Raw genomic sequence first — 20,988 nt, 5'->3', positions numbered from 1 at the left:
TGCGGAAAGTGAATCAGCGATGAACGACCTCTCTCTTCTTTATTAGGAATCAAAGCACCACTGCCTATTCTCAACGCAACAAAATCCACAACAGAGCATCCATTCAGCCCAATTATGAACTGGATGGCTTGAAAACCAACATCCTCCCTTTCAAAGAAAGCCCAGTCTGGAATCAATTAACAGCTGTGCTGTTACTATTGTATTCAAGGGAGTCCATCAGGTTCGGTGTCAGATCAATCAATGATAACTCTTTATTGCACTTCAATGTCATGCGTTTCATCATTCATGTCTCTGTCTTCTCTGGACAGAGATTTCCTCTTGGCTTTCAGTATCCCTACAGGAACAAGCGGAAAGGAAGGCATCTATCCGCCCACGAGCAGTACCAGGGTGAAGACCTCCTCTCTGTACGTCACACTGATTAACGGGCTGCACCGGGGAAGTCAGCGGACTATCTTTCTGCACTTCACTTCTGGGGAAAATCTCAGAAGAGCTGATACCGTGATGTTGGAGGAAATCACACAAGAGTGGACGTTAGAGACGGGGCCCCAGATGGGTGACTCAGGACGAGCCTGTGTGGACGCTTCTCGTGCCCAGCTCCCGCTCTCATGCCCTGCTTTGGTTCTGCCCCTTGTGGCTTCAGCCCAACCCACCCTGAGCTCACCTCGCCTCAAGAGTGCCTGGGACCCCTGCAACAGCCAAGACCCTAAAGGTTACGTCACACGCTCTCATAGGGGAGTTGCTGATCCCCAGGCAACCCTCCAGCACTCAATGGCTGACCTTCTGCCAGCCAATTCTCCAGGGAACATTCCAGGAGGCATTCCAGCCACAACATTCCGGGCAAGGCTGTGCCTCAGTTTCTCTCAGGGATGACCTCATTGATGTCCCTTTTTGCTCCCTCTCTTGCTCTCCCTGGACACTTAACCTGTGGTCTTTGACATTGCTCCAAAGTAAGCCACCTGCCTCGAGTCTTGGACCCGAAGCTAAGTGCTATGGTTTGAACAGGATTTGGCCCTCCAACTCGGGCAGATCTTTAAACCCCAAAGTCTTACGGTAATGACTAGTGGATCAATGTTAATGCTGATGCATTAAAATTGGGAGCTTGGTCCAGTTTCAGTGGGCCTGTAGGAGGCTGTTGGGTTCGTAAGGGCTTGCCTTCAGGGGTCATTCTTGCGAGAGGGCTGGTTCTGTAAGCTGAGTTGCCCAGCCCTTCTGTCTCTGGTTCCTACCTCACCGTGTGATCCTCTCTCCATAGGCGTTCCACATTCTCTGCCCTCTGCAGACGCCAGGCTAGCAAGGTCACCCCATCCTCAACTGTGAACCTCTAAAACACGAGCTGAAATAAACCTTCCTTCACAGGCAGCTTCTCTCGGGGATTTAGTTGAAGTGATGAAAAGCTGACTGATAGAGTAGCAAGTTTCAGAAGCTATGACCTGGGGGGACCAAGCGACTGAAGAATTACCCAGGACATGGAACATTCAGTGTTAAAACTAGGAAAGGGGCCGGTGCTGTGGCATAGCGGGTAAAGCCACCACCTGCAGTGCCGGCATCCCATAAGGACACTGGTTCAAGTCCCAGCTGCTCCACTTCTGATCCAGCTCTCTGCTATGGCCTGGGAAAGCAGTAGAAGATGGCCCAAGTGCTTGGGCCCCTGCACCTGCAAGGGAGACCAGAAAGAAGCTCCTGGCTCCTGGCTTCAGACCAGCCCAGCTCCAGCTCAGCTGTTGCAGCCCTTCACTCCCTCCCTTTCCCAGGTGTGGGTCCAGGGTGTAATGTCCCTCCCGGTCACTACAGCTCCATCTCAGACCACTTTCCAGAGCGACAAATGAACAAGAACACCCACCCCAGCTATTTGGGGAGTGAACCATCGAATAGAAGACCTCTCTCCCTCTCTCCCTCTCTCTCTCTCTCTGTGTATGTGTGTGTGTGTAACTCTGCCTTTCAAATAAATAAATCAATCTTAAAGAAAAAAGACTAGGAAAGCCTCAGAAAAACCAGGATGAACTCACCATGGTAAGACAGTGAATCTTTGTCCAATCTTCAATACCTCTAAATGGGATACCCAAACAACATAAGGATTGTTATTCCCAATTATTATTTGTTCATTCATCAGCTCAATCAATATTTATATTGGATCACACTCTATGAAAATACCTAGGAATGCAAAGATGAACAAGACTTAACTTGGAGTTCTCTTGGTCTGATGGGGAAAACAAATACATGAGCAAACAATCACAGTGAGACGCAAGATCTCCTGTAACAGAGCAATACCTACAGCACCTCAGGGACATAGAGGGAGGCTGGCTCCCTGGGGGAGTGGGAAAATAGTGCAGGAGTGACCCATGACAGAAATTATACAAGAATGAGGCCGGCACTGTAGCTCACTAGGCTAATCCTCCGCCTTGTGGCGCCGGCACACCAGGTTCTAGTCCCGGTCGGGGCGCCGGATTCTGTCCCGGTTGCCCCTCTTCCAGGCCAGCTCTCTGCTGTGGCCCGGGAGTGCAGTGGAGGATGGCCCAAGTGCTTGGGCCCTGCACCCCATGGGAGACCAGGATAAGTACCTGGCTCCTGCCTTCAGATCAGCGCGATGTGCCGGCCTCGGCGGCCATTGGAGGGTGAACCAATGGCAAAGGAAGACCTTTCTCTCTGTCTCTCTCTCTCACTGTCCACTCTGCCTGTAAAAAAAAAAAAGAAGAAGAAGAAGAAGAAGAAGAAGAAGAAGAAGAAGAAATTATACAAGAATGAAGGGAGGGGGGGCCGGCACTGTGGCATAGTAGGTTAAGCCTCTGCCTGCAGCACCAGCATCCCATATGGGTGCCAGTTCAAGTCCTAGCTATACCTCTTCCAATCCAGCTCTCTGCTATGACCTGGGAAAGCAGTGGAAGATGGCCCAGGTCCTTAGGCCCCTGCACCCACATGGGAGACTCAGAGGAGGCTCCTGGCTCCTGGCTTTGGATTAGCCCAGCTCCAGATGTTGTGGCCATTTGGGGAGTGAACAAGCGCATGGAAAATCTCCTCTCTCTCTCTCTTTTTTTTTTTTTTTTTTTTTGACAGGCAGAGTGGACAGTGAGAGAGACAGAGAGAAAGGTCTTCCTTTGCCGTTGGTTCACCCTCCAATGGCCGCCGCGACCGGTGCGCTGCGGCCGGTGCACCGTGCTGATCCGATGGCAGGAGCCAGGAGCCAGGTGCTTTTCCTGGTCTCCCATGGGGTGCAGGGCCCAAGCACCTGGGCCATCCTCCACTGCACTCCCTGGCCACAGCAGAGGGCTGGCCTGGAAGAGGGGCAACCGGGACAGAATCCGGAGCCCCAACCGGGACTAGAACCCGGTGTGCCGGCACCGCAAGGCGGAGGATTAGCCTAGTGAGCCGTGGCGCCGGCCTCTCTCTCCTTCTGCCTCCCTGTAACTCTGCCTTTCAAATAAATTATTTTTTTTAAATTCTGTGGATAAATATCCATTCAAATCCTATTTTAAAAAGAAAGAAATCCATGAATACACAAAGTCTTCAAAAGACTCATGAAAAATGCATATTATGAAAAACTTTTATGTGGATTTCAAAATTTTATACCAAAATAAGCTACCTGTTTTAAGATTTATTTATTTATTTGAAAGTAAGAATTATAGATATATATAGAGAGAGTTCTTCCACCTGCTGGTTCACTCCCCAGATAGCCACAACAGCCAGGACAACAGATCTCAAATTTCATCCAAGTCTCCCACATGGGCGGCAAGGACCCTAGTACTTGGGCCACCTCCTGCTGCTTTTTCCAGGCCATTAGCAGGGGGCTGGATTGGAAGCGGAGCAGCCGGGACACAAACCAGCACCCGTGAGCGATGCCAGGTTTGGAGGCGATGGTTGAACCGGCGATGCTACAAAGCTGACTCCAAAATAAGTTCATCCTTTAATTCCCTTTTCCATGAATTTCTTGAAGTATCCTCATATGTACTACATTCTGTTACACCTGAAATCCCTTCAAAATGACAGGAAATGGGGCAGGTGCTTAGCTCAGTGGGTACAACACTGCATGGGGTATCCACAACTCACATCAGAGTGCCTGGTCCAGGCCGGGCTCCTCCACTCCCAAGCCAGTTTTGTACTAATGCACCCCCTGGGAGACAGCAGGTGACCGAGGTACTCGGATCCCTGTCACCCACGTGGAAGATCTGGATTGAGCTCTGGGCTCTTGGCTTCAGCCTGGCCCAGCCCCAGCTATAACAGGCATTTGGAAAGTTAACCACTGGGTAGAAGATTTCTCTCTGTCAGTTTCTTTGTCTTTCAAATAAATGAAAATAAATAATAATTAAACTACATAATGTGACAGAAAAATAGTTTAAAATAAAATATATAAAAACTTTAACCAAAAAAGTATTATTATAAGAATTGTTTTATTAAAGTTGTATTTATTTGTAAGGCAGAGTTATGAAAGAGAGGGAAAGACAGAGAGAGGGATCTTCCATCCACTGGTTCATTTCCCCAATGGCCTCAACAGCCAGGAGTGGGCCAAGTGAAAGCCAGGAGCCCAAAACTCCATCCAGGTCTCCCACATGGGTGGCAGAGGCCCAAGGACTTGGGCCATCTTCTGCTGCTTTCCCAGGCTTATTAGCAGGGAGCTGATCAGAAGTGGGGCAGCCGGGACTGGAACAAGCATTCGTATGGGATGCCAGCAGTGCAGTGGTTGCACCACAATGCCAGCCCCACGTTGTAAGAAATTTTAAAGACCTTCTCAGGTTAAGAAGGAATCAGATTTGTGGTGAAGCCACAGCAATGGGGAACTACCACTCAAAACAGAGAGGTGTTAAAAAAAATGACAAGATAACCCAAGAAGCTGAGGATATTTTATATAACTGGCAATGAATCGATACCCAGAATGTATAAAACATCTAAGAAATGATAAAAATTTTAAAAGCATCCAAAGAAAAATGGGCAACAAACACAGATAAGAATTTCAAAGAGAAAACCCAAACGCCCAGGGAATGTCGTGTCGCTCAGCTTCAGCAGTAATCACAAAAATATCGATCAAAACCAAGGAACCAGACTGGTCAAAGTGTTTAAGTATCGCAGTAACAGGGCTGGAGACTGTGTGGAACTACTGAAACACTGCACTACGGGTCAAGTAAAAATTGGTACAACCACTTTAGAAAACCACCGGACATTAATAAGATCAAAGCTTTGTGTATAGTAACCTCTAAGTGTCTCTCCTGAGTCTCTGCCCTAGAGAAAGGGCACCAAGATGCACACATACTATGCTCCCAACAGCACTGTTAATAAAAGCCAAAAAAGGGAAAAAGAAATAAACTAAATGTCCATCAATGATAAAAAGGATAAATTATGGTGTTCAAAAGATAGAAATCTATATAATAGTAAAAATGACAAATTCATAGCTACACACATGATTTTTTTATTTTTAATTGACACATAATAATTATACATACTCTGGGGTAGACGGTGTAGTTCTGATACATGTATACAGCGTGTAATGAACAGATCATTGCAGGGTAATTAGAATGTCCATCATCTCAAACATTTATCACTTCTTTGTGTTGAAAACATTCAAAATCCTTTCTGCTAGCTGTTTTAAAATCGACAATAAAGTATTCCTAACTCTACTCACCTGCTGCTTCAGAACACTACAACTTTTTCCCATTTAACTGAATTTTTGACCCAATAACCAACATCTCTATATTTCTTCTATGCTTCCCAGTGTCCAGTGACCACTATCCTACTCTCTACTTCTGTAGGATCAACTTATTGGCTGGCGCCACGGCTCACTAGGCTAATCCTCCGCCTGTGGCGCCGGGACACCGGGTTCTAGTCCCAGTCGGGGCGCCGGATTCTGTCCCGGTTGCCCCTCTTCCAGGCCAGCTCTCTGCTGTGGCCAGGGAGTGCAGTGGAGGATGGCCCAAGTGCTTGGGCCCTGCACCCCATGGGAGACCAGGAGAAGCACCTGGCTCCTGCCATCAGATCAGCAGCGTGCTGGCCACGGCGGCCATTGGAGGGTGAACCAATGGCAAAAGGAAGACCTTTCTCTCTCTCTCTCACTGTCCACTCTGCCTGTCAAAAAAAAAAAAAAAAAAAGATCAACTTATTTAGCTTACCCATAGGAGGGAGAACTTGTCTTTCTGAGCCCCAACTTATTTCATTTAGCACCATGTCTTCCAGAACTCCCACACTGCCACAAATGGCAGGATTTTATTCTTGTGTGTCACCAAATAATAGCCCATTTTCTTTATTCATCCACCTGTCAGTGGGCACCTACGTAGACTCCCTATCTTGGCTATTTGAGAATAATACTTCTATAATCTAGTGCATGCAATTTGAGAAGATAAAAAGGCAAATCATAGGGAAGGGAAACACACCATAAACACTTATAATTATATTAAAATATAAACATAAAAATGTGTTGTGTCTGGTAAACTATTATCATGTAGTAAAAATTTAAGTGGGAGAAAAGGAATCATTAACAGAAAATACAGGATTAAAGGTGAGTTCAAAGACGCCAGTAATGTACTAGTTTTTTTAAGATTCATTCATTTATTTGAAATTCAGAAGAGGGAGAGAGACAGAGAGAGCTTCCATCCCCTGGTTCACTCCCCAGATGGCTGCAACAGACAAGGCTGGGCCAGACCGAAGCCAGGAGCCAGGAGCTTCTTCCAGGTCTCTCATGGGGGTGGCAGGGGCTAAAGCACTGGGGTCATCTTTCCACTGCTTTCCCAGGCCTTAGCAGGAAGCTGGATCAGAAGTGGAACAACAGGATACAAACTGGCACCCATACGGGATGCTGGCGTCCTTACCCGGCTACACCACAGCACTGGCCTAATGTTCTAGTTCTTAAAGTGGATGGTGGATCTAGAATATATATTTTGGATACAGAATATTTATTTATTTATATTGAAGGCTATATACAAACATTAAATATGCCCTTCTAAATATATAGCATATTTTTTTGCAAAAATAAATAAAAAGTTCACTAAGTTCACTACAGGGAGAATTGTCAGAGAAAGCTCTTATTCAGCTTCAACATACACTTAAATAAAAAAGAAGGCCTTGTGCCAATTATCAAGGTAACAAAACAAGGATCCACTTTTGAACGAGCTGAGCCATGCAGAACCCACCTCCCCCTGTGGGGGCCGAGAAGCAGAGCAGAGCAAAGCCAGGGAGGACCCTGGTGGGGACAGGGTGAGATCCAGAGAGGCAGAGCCCCTGAGAAATGGCCCAAATATGCTGGAGGCTGTCTGAAAGCACACTGAGCCACGAGAGCCATTCCAGCCCCCTTCTCGTTCCCTCCACCGCAGCCACCAGAAACAGCCTCCCACCACGCAGCCTGCACGTAACTGGCTTTAGGAATCAACACACTTGCAGTACAGAATGAATCTCAAAAGTGTGCAGACAACCAGGTGTCCCCAAATATTTGAGGAAAATCAGCATTGAGAAAGAAAAGTTTCAAATAAGAACTAGGACAAAGCCCCAAGGAAATAAGGGAAATGCAAATGAATAGAATTAACCTTACATTCAGAACTGCTCCATATTAGTCATCAAAAATAGTTTTTAACAGAAAATATCGTATTATACTCACATTTTAATAGACTCATAACAGAAACATCACAGCTTGAATTAGCAGCTGAAACATCAAACTGAGGGATCCCCCCAGAACCCAACACAAAGAACAAAAAGGATTGAATGCAAAAGAGAAAGATTAAGAAACATAACTAAAATTTCCAACAGTCAACTAATTAGGAATTTAAAAGAGAAGAATGGGGACATAGAGGAGAGCTTTAAAACATTTAAAAAACAAAATTCTCAGAGCTGAGAAAAGACCAACTTTATCTGAAGACTCCGTCATTGGGTGTTGATGTGGTACAATGGAAACAACCCACACCTTGGCCACATCCTAGGGAAATTTCAGAACTATATGGAAAAACAAAAAAATTCTGAAAGCTTGAGAGAATAGAACAAAAGAGAAAAGATTCTAAGTTGGCATATGTGAGTCATGTACTTTGTTTATTAACTATTTGTCTACAAAATCAATGCATGTGGGTTTTCTCCTGCCTGATAAGTATGAAAGAGTTGATACCAGGACAGGAAATAGGCCACATAGGTCCAAAGGAAAGTGGGGTGGCCCAGCAGGCCCACCCTACTACAAGGCATTAAAAAATCCTAACTGGGGGCCGATGCTGTGGCACAGTGGGTTAATGCCCTGGCCTGAAGCGCTGGCATCCCATATGGGCATCAGTTAGACTCGGCTGCTCCACTTCTGATCCAGCTCTCTGCTGTGGCCTGGGAAAGCAGGGAAGATGGCCCAAGTCCTTGGGCTCCTGCACCTGCGTGGGAGACCTGGAAGAAGCTCCAGCTCCTGACTCCTGGCTTTGGATCTGCCCAGCTCCGGCCACTGTAGCCAATTGGGGAGTGAACCATCGGATGAGAGACACCTCTCTCTCTCTCTCTCTCTCTCTCTCTCTCTCTCTCTCTCCCTGCCTTTCCTCTCTCTGTGTAACTCTTTCAAATAAATAAATAAGTCTTTAAAAAAATCCTAATTGTATGTAACAAGATGATGATAGGTCAGCCGAAGTTTTAAAAGGAAAGTTGACTGTTCACATGTGACTAACTTTCACCCTTGAAACAAAATTTTTGAACGATGATTCTCAGATAAATATTAAGCATAAAAAATAAAATAGTAAACTAAGGTGAGATAGCTAAAAGCCAAACTGAAAAAGAAAGACGTAGGGTCTGCACTGGGTACTAAAGAGGTTGAAAAGAGAAAAAGGGGTAGAGAGGAGGGGCCAGTGTCTCTCTCTGTCTGCATTACAAGGCTGACCACCTTGGAAAACACTGACCAGGCTGCAGCCCATTCTCACCACCACTACTCACATTAAAACACTGTAGGAATGCAGTTAGTAGACAATTAAATAAGACAAGAAATTAAATAAGACAAGAAAAACATTCAGAAGCAATGCTAGAAAATCTAGAGGAATCACCCTAGAAAGCAGTCTGGAAAATTCAACACACACACACACACACACACACACACACACAAAACTATGAAAGTAACAAAATTCCATAGAGATAGGTGTTTGGTGCCACAGTTAAGATGCTGGTTGGGATACCTGCATTCCATGTCAGAGTGCCTAGGTTCAAATCCCAGCTCTGCTTCTGGTTCCAGCTTCCTGCTTCCTGCTGTGTGCACTCTGGGAAGCAGCAGGTACTGGGGTCCCTGCACCCCCATAGGAAACCTGGCTGGAGTTACAGGCTCCTGGCTTCAGATGTTGCAGGCATCTGGGGCGTGAACCAGAGATGGAAGATGGATCTGTGTGTGTGTGTGTGTGTGTGTGTATGTGTGTATTTCAAAGAAATAAAAATGAAAAAATTAAAATATAAAGTAGTGGTTAAAAAATGTAAATCAGGCCGGTGCCATGGCTCACTAGGTTAATCCTCCGCCTGCAGCGCCAGCACACCGGGTTCTAGTCCCGGTTGGGGCGCCAGATTCTGTCCCAGTTGCCCCTCTTCCAGGCCAGCTCTCTGCTGTGGCCAGCGAGTGCAGTGGAGGATGGCCCAGGTCCTTGGGCCCTGCACCCCATGGGAGACCAGGAGAAGCACCTGGCTCCTGGCTTCGGATTGGCACAGCACACCGGCTTGTAGCGGCCATTTGGGGGGTGAACCAACGGAAAAAGGAAGACCTTTCTCTCTGTCTCTCTCTCTCTCTCACTAACTCTGCCTTTCAAAAAAAAATGTTAATCAGTATATTACCCAGATTTAAAAATAAAGAACAAAACAATATATAGACAAGCACTTTTATCTTCTATTAAGAAACAACTAGAAATCATAATTGTTAAAATTTGATTCATTTTAGCAATTAAATTTATAAAATGCCTGAGAATACACTTGAAAAGAAATGTACAAGACTGACACAAATAAAACTATACAAATTAATTCCAGAACATAGAAGCTGGCCTGAATAAAGTGAGAGACACCCATGCTTTGGATGTGAAGGCTGACTAATGGGAAGAAATCATTTCTCTAGCAAATTAATTCACAAACCCTCAATGCAAGCTAAACAACATCCCAATATGATTTCACAACACTTGACAGGTTTAACATAAATTCCCTCTGGGTGAGAAAATGTTTAAGAATAGGCAGGAAAAGGACTGTGTGCATATCCTCCTACTCTGAACATCTAGAAACCCACACACGGGGGCTGCTGGCCCCAGCAGAGTGGGACTGAGCTTCCCGGCAGAAGGAGAACGAGCAAGGGCAGCCCCCACCCCACCCCCCGTAACTGCCCTGGCTTCTGCCTGTGTGGGGACATTAGGCACAGGAGGCAATTCAAAGATGGCGCCCAAAGGAAGTAAGGTGGGCGGTGCCCAAAGTCATTTACCACCAAAGCTGATTGGCCATGCAGCATCAGGGGAGGTGACAACTGATGATGAGTGTACAGACATATGGCTGGTCCTGTAAAAAGTCACCCTGTAAAATGACCTTTTAAGTAACTGGTTGGTCCTTACGCCCTACCCCACTAATCCTGCGGTCTTGTGCTTTAAAAGGCTTTGCTACACGTGCAAAAAACGGAGTTCTTGCTTGCTTGACTTGACTCCCCGCTGCGTCTGACTGTCTCCGGGATCGGGAGGCTGGGGAACGGGCGAGCGGCACACTTACCTTTCTTCGGACCCAGTCCATCCTCGTTCGGGTGGACTAAGACCCAGCATGCCTGCAGGCAATGTCTGGCCCTCGGCGACGTGAAGGGAACCCAGGCAGAACCAGGCAGGCTTGCTGAGCTAACGAGATGAAGACAGGCAGTCGGGCAGCATGGCCGTTAATTTTCTGAGTCAACTTGACTGGGTTAAGGGGTGCCCAGATGGCTGGCAAAACCTCATTTCTGGGTGTGTCTGTAGGGAGTGTTCCAGAAGCGCTCAGCATGAGACCCAGTGCGTCAAGCACAGCCGATCACCCTCACCAGGGTGGGCAGGCATCCATCAGTCCACTGAGGACTTGGATAGACAAGAAGATGGGAGAAGGGATGCCTCTCCGCTTGCTGGCTCTCTCTCCTTGTGCTGGGATGTCCATCCCCTGTCCATCTCACACCAATGCCTCCACTGATTCCCAGGTCTTTGGACATACACTGAATTACCACTGCTGGCTTCCAGCTTCTCCAGCTTGTGGACAGCACATCATGGGATTTCACGGCCTCCATAATTGCATGAGCCAATTCCCTTAATAAATATTCCTTTCTGTAACCCTATATCTCCTATTGGCTCTGTTTCTCTGGCAAACCCTGACTCATGGCAGCGGGTGGGAGGCTGGAGGCAGCTGGAGTTTATAGGTCAGATGTCCAGAGAGGAGGGAGCCATGCAGAGGAAATCCTCCAGAAATCTGAATGAGGTTCTCCGCCAGTCTTTTTTTTTTTTAACTTTTATTTAGTAAATATAAATTTCCAAAGTACAGCTTTTGGATTACAGTGGCCTCCCCCCCCCCCGCATAACTTCCCTCCCACCCGCAACCCTCTCATCTCCTGCTCCCTCTCCCATCCCATTCACATCAAGATTCATTCTCAATTATCTTCATAAAAACAGAAGATCAATTTATCATATATTAAGTAAAAATTTCAACAGTTTGTACCCACACAGAAACACAAAGTGTAAAGTACTGTTTGAGTACTAGTTATACCATTAATTCACATAGTACAACACATTAAGGACAGAGATTCTACATGGGGATTAAGTGCACAATGACTCCTGTTGTTGATTTAACAATTGACACTCTTATCTATGATGTCAGTAATCACCTGAGGCTCTTGTTATGAGCTGCCAAGGCTATGGAAGCCTTTTGAGTTTGCCAACTCTGATCTTATTTAGAGAAGGTCATAGTCAAAGTGGAAGTTCTCTCCTCCCTTCAGAGAAAGGTACCTCCTTCTTTGATGGCCCCATTCTTTCCAGAGATCTTTCATTTAGGGTTTGTTTTTTTGGTTTTGTTGTTTTTGTTTTTGTTTTTTTTTTTTTTTTTTTTTTTTTTTTTTTTTTTTTTTTGCCACAGTGTCTTGGCTTTCCATGCCTGAAATACTCTCATGGGCTTTTTAGCCAGATCTGAATGCCTTAAGGGCTGATTCTGAGGCCAGAGTGCTGTTTTGGACATCTGCCATTCTACGAGTCTGCTGTGTATCCCGCTTCCCATGTTGGATCGTTCTCTCCTTTTTAATTCTATCAGTTAGTATTAGCAGACACTAGCCTTATTTATGTGATCCCTTTGACTCTTAGTCTTATCATTATGATCAATTATGAACTGAAACTGATCACTTTGACTAGTGAGATGGCATTAGTACATGCCACCTTGATGGGATTGATTTGGAATCCCCTGGCACGTTTCTAACTCTACCATTTGGGGCAAGTCCGATTGAGCATGTCCCAAACTGTACATCTCCTCCCTCTCTTATTCCCACTCTTATATTTAACAGGGATCACTTTTCAGTTAACTTTAAACACCTAAGAATAATTGTGTGTTAATTACAGAGTTCAACCAATAGTATCAAGTAGAACAAAAAATTACTAACAGGGATAAAGTAATAAGTTGTTCATCAACAGTCAGGACAAGGGCCGATCAAGTCACTGTTTCTCATAGTGTCCATTTCACTTCAGTGGGTTTCCTTTTTGGTGCTCGGTTAGTTGTCACCGATCAGGGAGAACATATGATATTTGCCCCTTTGGGACTGGCTTATTTCACTCAGCATGATGTGTTCCAGATTCCTCCATTTTGTTGCAAATGACTGGATTTCATTGGTTTTTTTTTCTGCTATATAGTATTCTATAGAGTACATGTCCCATAATTTCTTTATCCAGTCTACTGTTGATGGGCATTTAGGTTGATTCCAGGTCTTAGCTATTGTGAATTGAGCTGCAATAAACATTAAGGTGCAGACAGCTTTTGTGTTTGCCAATTTAATTTCCTTTGGGTAAATTCCAAGGAGTGGGATGGCTGGGTTGAATGGTAGGGTTATATTCAGGTTCTGAGGAATTTCTAGGCTGACTTCCATAGTTCTCTGCCAGTCTTTGAATGCTAATCTGCAAATACCCAGGGTAGAGCTCCAAAAAGGCAAAAAAAAATGGACAACAGGCAGATAACCAGGAGCTGAACAGTTCCCCAGAGCCCATTTAGGGAAATGTTCTGAGTCCCCTCTCCCTGAGTACAAGGGCGTTCTGAGAGACCCTGGAAGGGCCATGCCTTAGTAGCAGAACAAAGGTTCTCTGGAGCACACTCAACAGAGCGGAAAAGCAAGCCTAGGCAGCACAGAGCTGATCTGCATGTAAGCTTACTGCCCACCAGACAGACTTCACACCATTCAAACAAAACCCAAACCCTCAACGACATATCATTCATAATGTCAACCTCTAATTTAAAAATTACTAGACACTCAAAGAAGCAGGAAAACATGACCCAGCCCCAGGAGAAAAATTAAAAGATAGAAACAGATTCAAAATAACAGGAGAGGGGTGAGCATTCAGCTTCGCAGTAATGCCCACACTGGACTACCTGGGTTCAGTTCCTGGCTCCAGCTGCTACCAGTGTAGACCCTGGGAAGCAGGAGTGATGCCTCAATTAGCTGGGCTCCCGCCATCCACATGGGAGAATTGGATTGCATTCTCAGCTCCTTGCTTCAGCCTTGGCTCAACCTTTGGAGCACCTGCGAAATGAACCAGCAGATGGGACTTCTCTCTCTTCTCTCTCTCTGCCTCTCAGATAAATAAAAATTTGAAAGGGAAAAAAAAAAAGAACAGTTACCAAGTGAACGTGTGGGAAGATGACAAAATCGCAGGAAAGAACAGCAGATTGTACCTGCTGTATAACCCACCTGAGTACACACGGTTCCTTCCAGCTACACTGCTGAGCCCAGGCCGTACAAGACAGCCACCAAATCATCACAGGGTTGGGTGACATGTGGCAACGGTACTGGTGGAAACTTCTGGTGGGATCTAGTACATTCAGGCTGGTCTTGTTGACTGACAAACAGAAGGCTGCCTTCTCCCCACTAAGGTGTTCAAACTCCCTGGAACAAGCCACAGTTTGAAGCCTCTTTCCTACTCACAGCTTTCTCATTCATTTCTCTTTTTTTAATATATTTTATTTTATTTAATGAACATAAATTTCCAAAGTACAGCTTATGGATTACAATAGCTTCCCCACCCCCATTCATTCATTTCTGAGATGAGCTTGAATTCAGTACTTGGCTTGCATTTCCAAAGAAAAGAAAGTTCAGTTGGAACAGGCACATAACACACACCAGACACTATCCTAGGCACTCTCACATACTTCATTTGCCTTCATTTTTAAACCAGCTACTTACCTACTGCAAAAAAAGGGAACAGGTCCAGAAATTAAGGGTTTTGCTCGAGGTCATTCAACAAAGAGTTGGAACTGAAATCTTCAGAATTCAATAAATCCAACTGCAATGAATGTTCTGTGGCAGTTATCTTGCAATCCGAATTCCAGCTCAGCCACTTGCTGGCTGTTTAGCTTCAGAACGTTGCCGCATATGTTGAGTGGGGAGTGTAAATCCTACTTTGTGTGGTCATAGAGATGGGGGAGAGTTAAGAATAAAGAACCCAGAATGGGGCCAGGCACGCACCAGGCTTCCAAATGGGATCTGCGTACTCTGTCTTCCTCTCCCTCCTCCATTCGATAAGCATCTATTCTGAGCACACATAACTGTAGGAGGGCGAGCCCCGAAGCCACCGCCAGACCACGCCAGATCACCAGGAGCCGGAATTTGCTAGAAATGCACGTCTAGGCCTGTCGAATCAGACACTCTGGGAGGGGGCCCCACTATCTGTGTTTTTGAGAAGCCGTCCTGTGATGTAGACGCGTGCTCAAGAACTACTTATGTAATAGCATTTCTATTGCATTGATTTAACTCAATTACTGCATACAGCGCGGCTGAGTCCTAACAGCCCATCTAAACAAGCCCTCCCCCTTTCATGTTTTCTGGATTGTTTTACGTCCCTTCAGTGTCTTCTGATTAAGCCTCCCTCCAGGAAAGAACTCACTAAGTGAAATGATGTTGCACTGGGAACCTCACCACAGGGCAGGCGTCTGGCACAGCCCCTAAGATGCCGCCTGGGACACCCACATCCCAAGTCGGGTTCAAGTCCCACGGCAGCTTTCCAAGTCTAGTTTCCTGCTGGTGTGCACCCTGGGAGGCAGCAAACGATGGCTCAAGTAATTGGGTCCCCACCACCCACTTGGGAAGCCCTGGCATGAGTTCTGGGCTCCTGGCTTCCGCCTGGCCCAAGCCTGGCTACTGTAGGTATTTGAGGAGTGAACAGTGGATGAGACATCAGTGTCTGTCTCTCTCAATGTGTCTGTCTCTTTGCCTTTCAAATAAATAGGGGAGGATAGCAATTTTTTAAAAATCGGATCATAACAAAAACCTAAGCTATCATTTGACTTAATACACAAAAGCAAGGGGCTGGTGCTATGGCACAGTGGGTTAAAGCCCCAGTCTGCAGCACCAGCATCCCATATGGGTGCCAGTTCGAGTCCCGGCTGTTCCTTTTCCGATCCAGCTTTCTGCTGTGGCCTGGGAAAGCAGTGGAAGATGGCCAAGTCCTTGGGCCCCTGCACCTGCTTGGGAGACCTGGAAGAAGCTCCTGGCTCCTGACTTCAGATCAGCCCAGTTCTGGCCATTGCAGCCATTTGGGGAGTGAACAAGCAGATGGAAGACCTCTCTCTCTCTCTCCTCTCTCTGTAACTCTGTCTTTCAAATAAATAAAGTAATTATTTAAATTTAAAAAAAAAAGGCAAATGAGAAGAAATTCTTAAGAAAAGCATGGTTATGAAAAGTGCCGGAATTACAGCCCAGGCGGGGAGCAACACACGAATCCCAGGAACAGGTTCGCCCGACGGCACTTCCAGGAGCCAGCCACTTCACCGTGACGGCGGCTGTTCTCCAACGGGGCTCCTCTCAGCCCGGCCCCTCCACTACAACCGAACTCCCGACCCTGCCGTCCCGTCCTCCTCGGGCGGACCTGGGGGCAGCAAGGAAGCGAGTCGGATCCAAGGCTCCGGCAAACTCCTGAACTGAGTTACACCACCAGCGCGCGCTGCGGGCCGGGCAGCTGCCGCTAATTCGGCAGGAGCTGCGGCTCCCAGGCGCTGCATCTGAATCCTCCAAGGAGCGCAATTAGATTTCAGATGTTTCCAGTTTTCCGATCGCCGCCTCTCCACACCCCGCCCCCAAGGCTGTGCGCCTGCAGATGATTTCAATTGTTCCCCGTTTTCTTAATCTCCTTTTATCTCCCATGCCTTTCTTCCCTTCCTATTGCATGGGTTTTTTTTTTTTTTTTTTTTTTGGTTTTTTTGTTTTTTGTTTTTTGTTTTTTTTCTCCCAAGGCGCTCTCACGAGTCTGACGCTTGAACAGATGCAGGGATTTTTTTTCTTCCTGTCCTTGAAACGACAGCTTGTCTTTCCCCTCAAGTGTCTTTGTCGAAATGCCCGATAAACTGTTTATTTTTCCTCACAGCTTTCTCTCTCCGCCTGAAAAACAAACATGAACCAACAGCGTCCTTGTTTCCCCGCGCTGGGACTCTCGGGGCAATCCCTGGGGCTGCAGCGCCGCCTGCCGACGATGGGGCGGGTAGCAGCCCTCGGCCTCTGCGGCGGGACCAGGATTTAGGGCTTGCACGTGCAGGGTTTGAGGCATCGCTGAGATACAGGCGGGAGTAAGCAAGCAGGCAATGCAGAATCTCAGGGGAAAGTCACATTCCAATTTTTTTTTAACAGATCACGGACAAGGACACCATAAACCGACCAACCCCACGGTTTTACTGACTTGACACAATGGAAGTAGACTTCTCACCCTCAGAACAGCCCAGAGCCGGGTCTAGGGCTTCCCACTTCCTGTGGCCGCTGCCTCCTCCCCGAGGGCATCATTGTCTCTTGCATTCAGGGGCCGGGGGATGTGACCAGCACACCAGGGCATGGCACGCATCACACAAGGCACAGGGCTCCTGGCTGCGCCCCGCTGTGCAAACGCTCCCGGCACAGAGGAGGAGCTTTTAGAAGCATATTTTTACCTGTTCATTGTATTTGAAAGGCACAGAGACAGAGACAGACAGCTCTATCTTCCATCCATTGATTCACACCCAGATGCACACCGTAGCTGGGGCTGGGAAGGTTGAAGACAGGAGCCCCCCCCCCCAATCTGGGTCTCCCACGTGGGTAGCAGGGACCCAACTGCTTGAGCCATCACCTGCTGTCTCCCAGGGTGCAAGACCTCTGCAAAAAGCAAGTATCGCAATACAGTGAGTCACAGGAATCTTATGGTTCCCCAGGGCACATAGTAGGTGTGCGATAGCATCATTATAACCAATAATCCCACAGCTTTTCAAGGTGTGCCTGCACCAAAGCCAGTTTTCTGTAGTTTTTATAGCTTTTATCTACAATTCCAAATTCTTTTTCTGAAACCCTACAAAGTTTACCACCCGAGAGCCCTTCAAATAGCTGAAATGTGCTATCATGGCCCACAAACATCCAAAATAGTGCTCACGCCCCTAATAAATTAAAAAGCAGTGCAATACAAAGCATGACTGTGTGTGACTCATATGGCAAGCAGCAGCCCCAGCCTCTAGAGTGGTAATAAAGGAAGCTCATTCCACGTAGCACTATTCTATCTCATTGTGAGCCATAGGGGATTCTGGACTCTCTAAGCTTTATTTCCTCCTAGGTTTTCAAGTGAGCCAACTGGATGTCTCTATATAGCTAAGATACAAAAGCAAACTACACACACACACACACACACACACACACACGGGGGCACAAAAAGTTCATTGCAAATGGAATTAACATATAAGTTTAGGAGTATGCATTTTGCACAGTGGTTAAGACACTGCTTGGGAGGGCTGACACTGTGGCATAGCAGGTAAAACTGCTGCCTGCAGTGCCGGCATCCCATGTGGGTGCTGGTTTGAGTCCCAGCTGCTCCTCTTCCGATCCAGCTCTCTGCTATGGTCTGGGAAAGCAGTAGAAGATGGCCCAAGTCCTTGGGCCCCTGCACCTGCGAGGGAGACCCAGAAGAAGCTCCTGGCTCCTAGCTTCAGATTGGCCCAGCTTCGGCTGTTGCAGCCATCTGAGGAGTGAACAAGCTAATGGAAGACCTCTCTCTCTCTCTTTTTCTCTGTCTCCCTCCCTCTGTCTCCCTCTCCCTCTTGCCAACCACAGATTCTCGCTAATGCACACCCTTGCTAGGCAGCAGGTGATGGTTCAAGTTGTTCAGTCCCTGCCACCCACATGGCAGACCCAGATGGAGTTCCTGGCCCCTGGCTTCAGCCTGCTCCACCTCTCGCTGTTGCAGGCATTTGGGGAGTGAAAGAGTAGATTCTCATTCACTCTCTCTCTCTCCCCCTCCCTCTCTCTCCTTTTCAAGTAAATAAAAATAACACATCAAATTTCTAAATATGTAGGCCAGCGCCGCGGCTCACTAGGCTAATCCTCCGCCTTGCGGCGCCGGCACACCGGGTTCTAGTCCCGGTCGGGGCGCCGGATTCTGTCCCGGTTGCCCCTCTTCCAGGCCAGCTCTCTGCTGTGGCCCGGGAGTGCAGTGGAGGATGGCCCAGGTGCTTGGCCCTGCACCCCATGGGAGACCAGGAGAAGTACCTGGCTCCTGCCATCGGATCAACGCAGCGTGCCGGCCTTAGTGGCCAATTGGGGCGTGAACCATCAGAAAGGAAGACCTTTCTCTCTGTCTCTCTCTCTCACTGTCTAACTCTGCCTGTCAAAAAAATTTTCTAAATATGTTTATTTTGGTGCAAAAAATTCCCCAGTACTGTAGCCCAGCAGGCTAACCCACAGCCTGCAACTCTGCTTCCAGTTCAGCTCCCTGCTAACGTGCCCAGGAAGGCAGCAGAGGATGGCTCAAGTGCTTAAGGCCTCCCAATGTGGAAGACCCAGATGGAGTCCCAAACTCCTGACTTCAGACTGGCCCAGCCCCAGCTTTTGTGGCCATTTAGAAAGTGAACCAACAGGTGGAAAACCCCTTTCTCTCTCTGTCTCTCCCTCTCTGTGTCACTCTGCCTTTCAAATAAAAGAAAAAAACTTGTCTGCACGAGTTAGCCAAATCTTGTTCAATCTGTAACACATGGAGAAAGATTCCACTCATCCCAGTCATCCAAGCTAAATGCACCATAAACCAGCAACCCAGCCAAACCACCATCTGATTAGACACACCAGTGAGCCCAGCCAAGATCGACAACAGCCACCCGAGACTAGAAGTTCTTCCCAGCTGAGCCCAACCAAACTTAAAGATTGATCTTCAGAGTCATGAACTAAAACAAATCCCTGCAATGGTATACGAACCTGCAACATCACCCACAGGGTGTTGTAGCCATGAACAGCCGACATGAATACGGCTAAGCCTGTAGATCTAATTGCTCTCTCGCGCTCGCTCGCTCACTCTCTCTCTCTCTCTGCCTCTACCTCTCTGTAACTCCACCTTTCAACTATATCAATAAACCTTTAAAAAAGAAAAAAAGAATCCGTAGGGAAGATTTATCTACACAAGGTCTCTAAATTGGTCACGTCTCAGTTGAGTCTTTCTTAGGACCCCTTTTACAGTCATTTTCTGGAGCCAGCTACACAGTCTATTGCCATGGACTGGCTGGGTGCAGGTTCTTGTCTCATGCAGGAAGGAAGTCAAGGATGAGACACAGGTGAAGGTCACAGGAGAACTAAGATTTATTCTCATGCAAAGCACAAGTACGCACTCAGGGGAAGGTCAGGCATGCTTAAGAGGGAGATTCAGGGGCGGATGCGTTAGCTCACTTGGTTAATCCTCTGCCTGCGGCACCGGCATCCCATATAGGTGCCAGGTTCTTGTCCCGGCTGCTCCTCTTCCAGTCCAGCTCTCTGCTGTGGCCCAGGAGGGCAGTGAAGGATGGCCCAAGTGCTTGGGCCCTGCACCCACATGGGAGACCAGGAGGAAGCACCTGGCTCCTGGCTTCAGATCAGCGTAGCTCCAGCCATGGTGGCCATTGGGGAGTGAACCAACGAAAGGAAGACCTTTCTCTCTGTTTATCTCTCTCACTGTCTGTAACTCTACCTGTCAAATAAATAAATAAAAATCTTAAAAAAAAAAAAAAAAGAGGGAGGTTCAGCTCCCTTCCTTCATTGTTTCTGGAGGCATAGGGGGTGGTGTCTAGGGTGGGATCTAATCAAATATTCATTTAGGGCAGGGCTTGAATATCACCCATTTCCTTGTCCTTTTTTGGAAATCTCAGAACTGTCATGGTCTCTGGTGCATGATGGGAGTAGGAGTGTCAGCCTCAGTAAATTTTTTAAAAATATTTATTTACTTATTTGAGAGGCTGAGTTAGAGAGAAAGAGTAATAGAGGGAGAGGGAGAGGCTGAGTTAGAGAGAGAGAGTAACAGAGGGAGAGGGAGGGGGAGGGGAGGGGGAGGGGGAGAGGGAGAGGGAGATCCTCTGGTTCACTCCCCAAATGGCCACAATGGCCAGGGCTGGGCCAGGCAAGGTCAAGTGCCTAGAACTCCATCCTGGTCTCCCACATGGGTACCAGGGGTCCAAGAACTTGGGGACCTTCTGCTGTTTTCCCAGGCATGTCAGCAGGGAGCTGGATTAGCAGTGGAGCAGCCAGGACTCCAAGCAGCCCTTCAATATGGGATGCCAGTGTTGCAGGCAGTGCTTAATCCTCTGAGCCACAATGCCAGCCCCTGGTAATTTTATTATAATGACCTTACGATGAGCTAATATCATTGTGGGCACTCAGCCTGCCACATTGGTTACTTTTGGCCACTGCTGGTTCTGAGCAGCAAAACCGTGGAAAGTGTGGTGAGGGGTGGGGCTGGGGGGGGTGGGGGGGCAGTACAGGTGGGGCACGGGCTGGGCTGCAGGGAGGCACTGCTGACCTCAGCCTGCCCACATCGTCTGCGATTCACTTACGGGCCAGGAGAACCATCAGATTGACTACTCCTGATCTCAAAACAGTTATTCTCACTGACA

The 20,988-nt window shown here is 47.3% G+C and overlaps 1 long non-coding RNA gene across 2 annotated transcripts; it reads right to left on the bottom strand.

The window, feature by feature from the left end:
- Nucleotides 1-12,173: 12,173 nt before the first annotated feature.
- LOC149127193 (uncharacterized) lies at nt 12,174-20,402 on the bottom strand. Of its 2 annotated transcripts, XR_016232852.1 has the most exons (3): nt 14,321-20,402; nt 13,829-14,023; nt 12,174-13,705 (listed from the first exon to the last, which is right to left on the bottom strand). It is a non-coding gene; the product is annotated as an uncharacterized LOC149127193 (long non-coding RNA). The 2 variants fall into 2 exon arrangements; XR_016232851.1 differs by having other exon boundaries at nt 12,174-14,023.
- Between the last annotated feature and the right edge of the window lie 586 nt (nt 20,403-20,988).

This window comes from Oryctolagus cuniculus, chromosome 4 (assembly GCF_051225735.1).
Source record: "Oryctolagus cuniculus isolate XC-2025 breed Fujian yellow rabbit chromosome 4, ASM5122573v1, whole genome shotgun sequence".
Classification (NCBI taxonomy): domain Eukaryota; kingdom Metazoa; phylum Chordata; class Mammalia; order Lagomorpha; family Leporidae; genus Oryctolagus; species Oryctolagus cuniculus.
The sequence above is the reverse complement of the archived record's forward strand: the minus strand, read 5'-3'. Positions and strand labels throughout refer to the sequence as shown.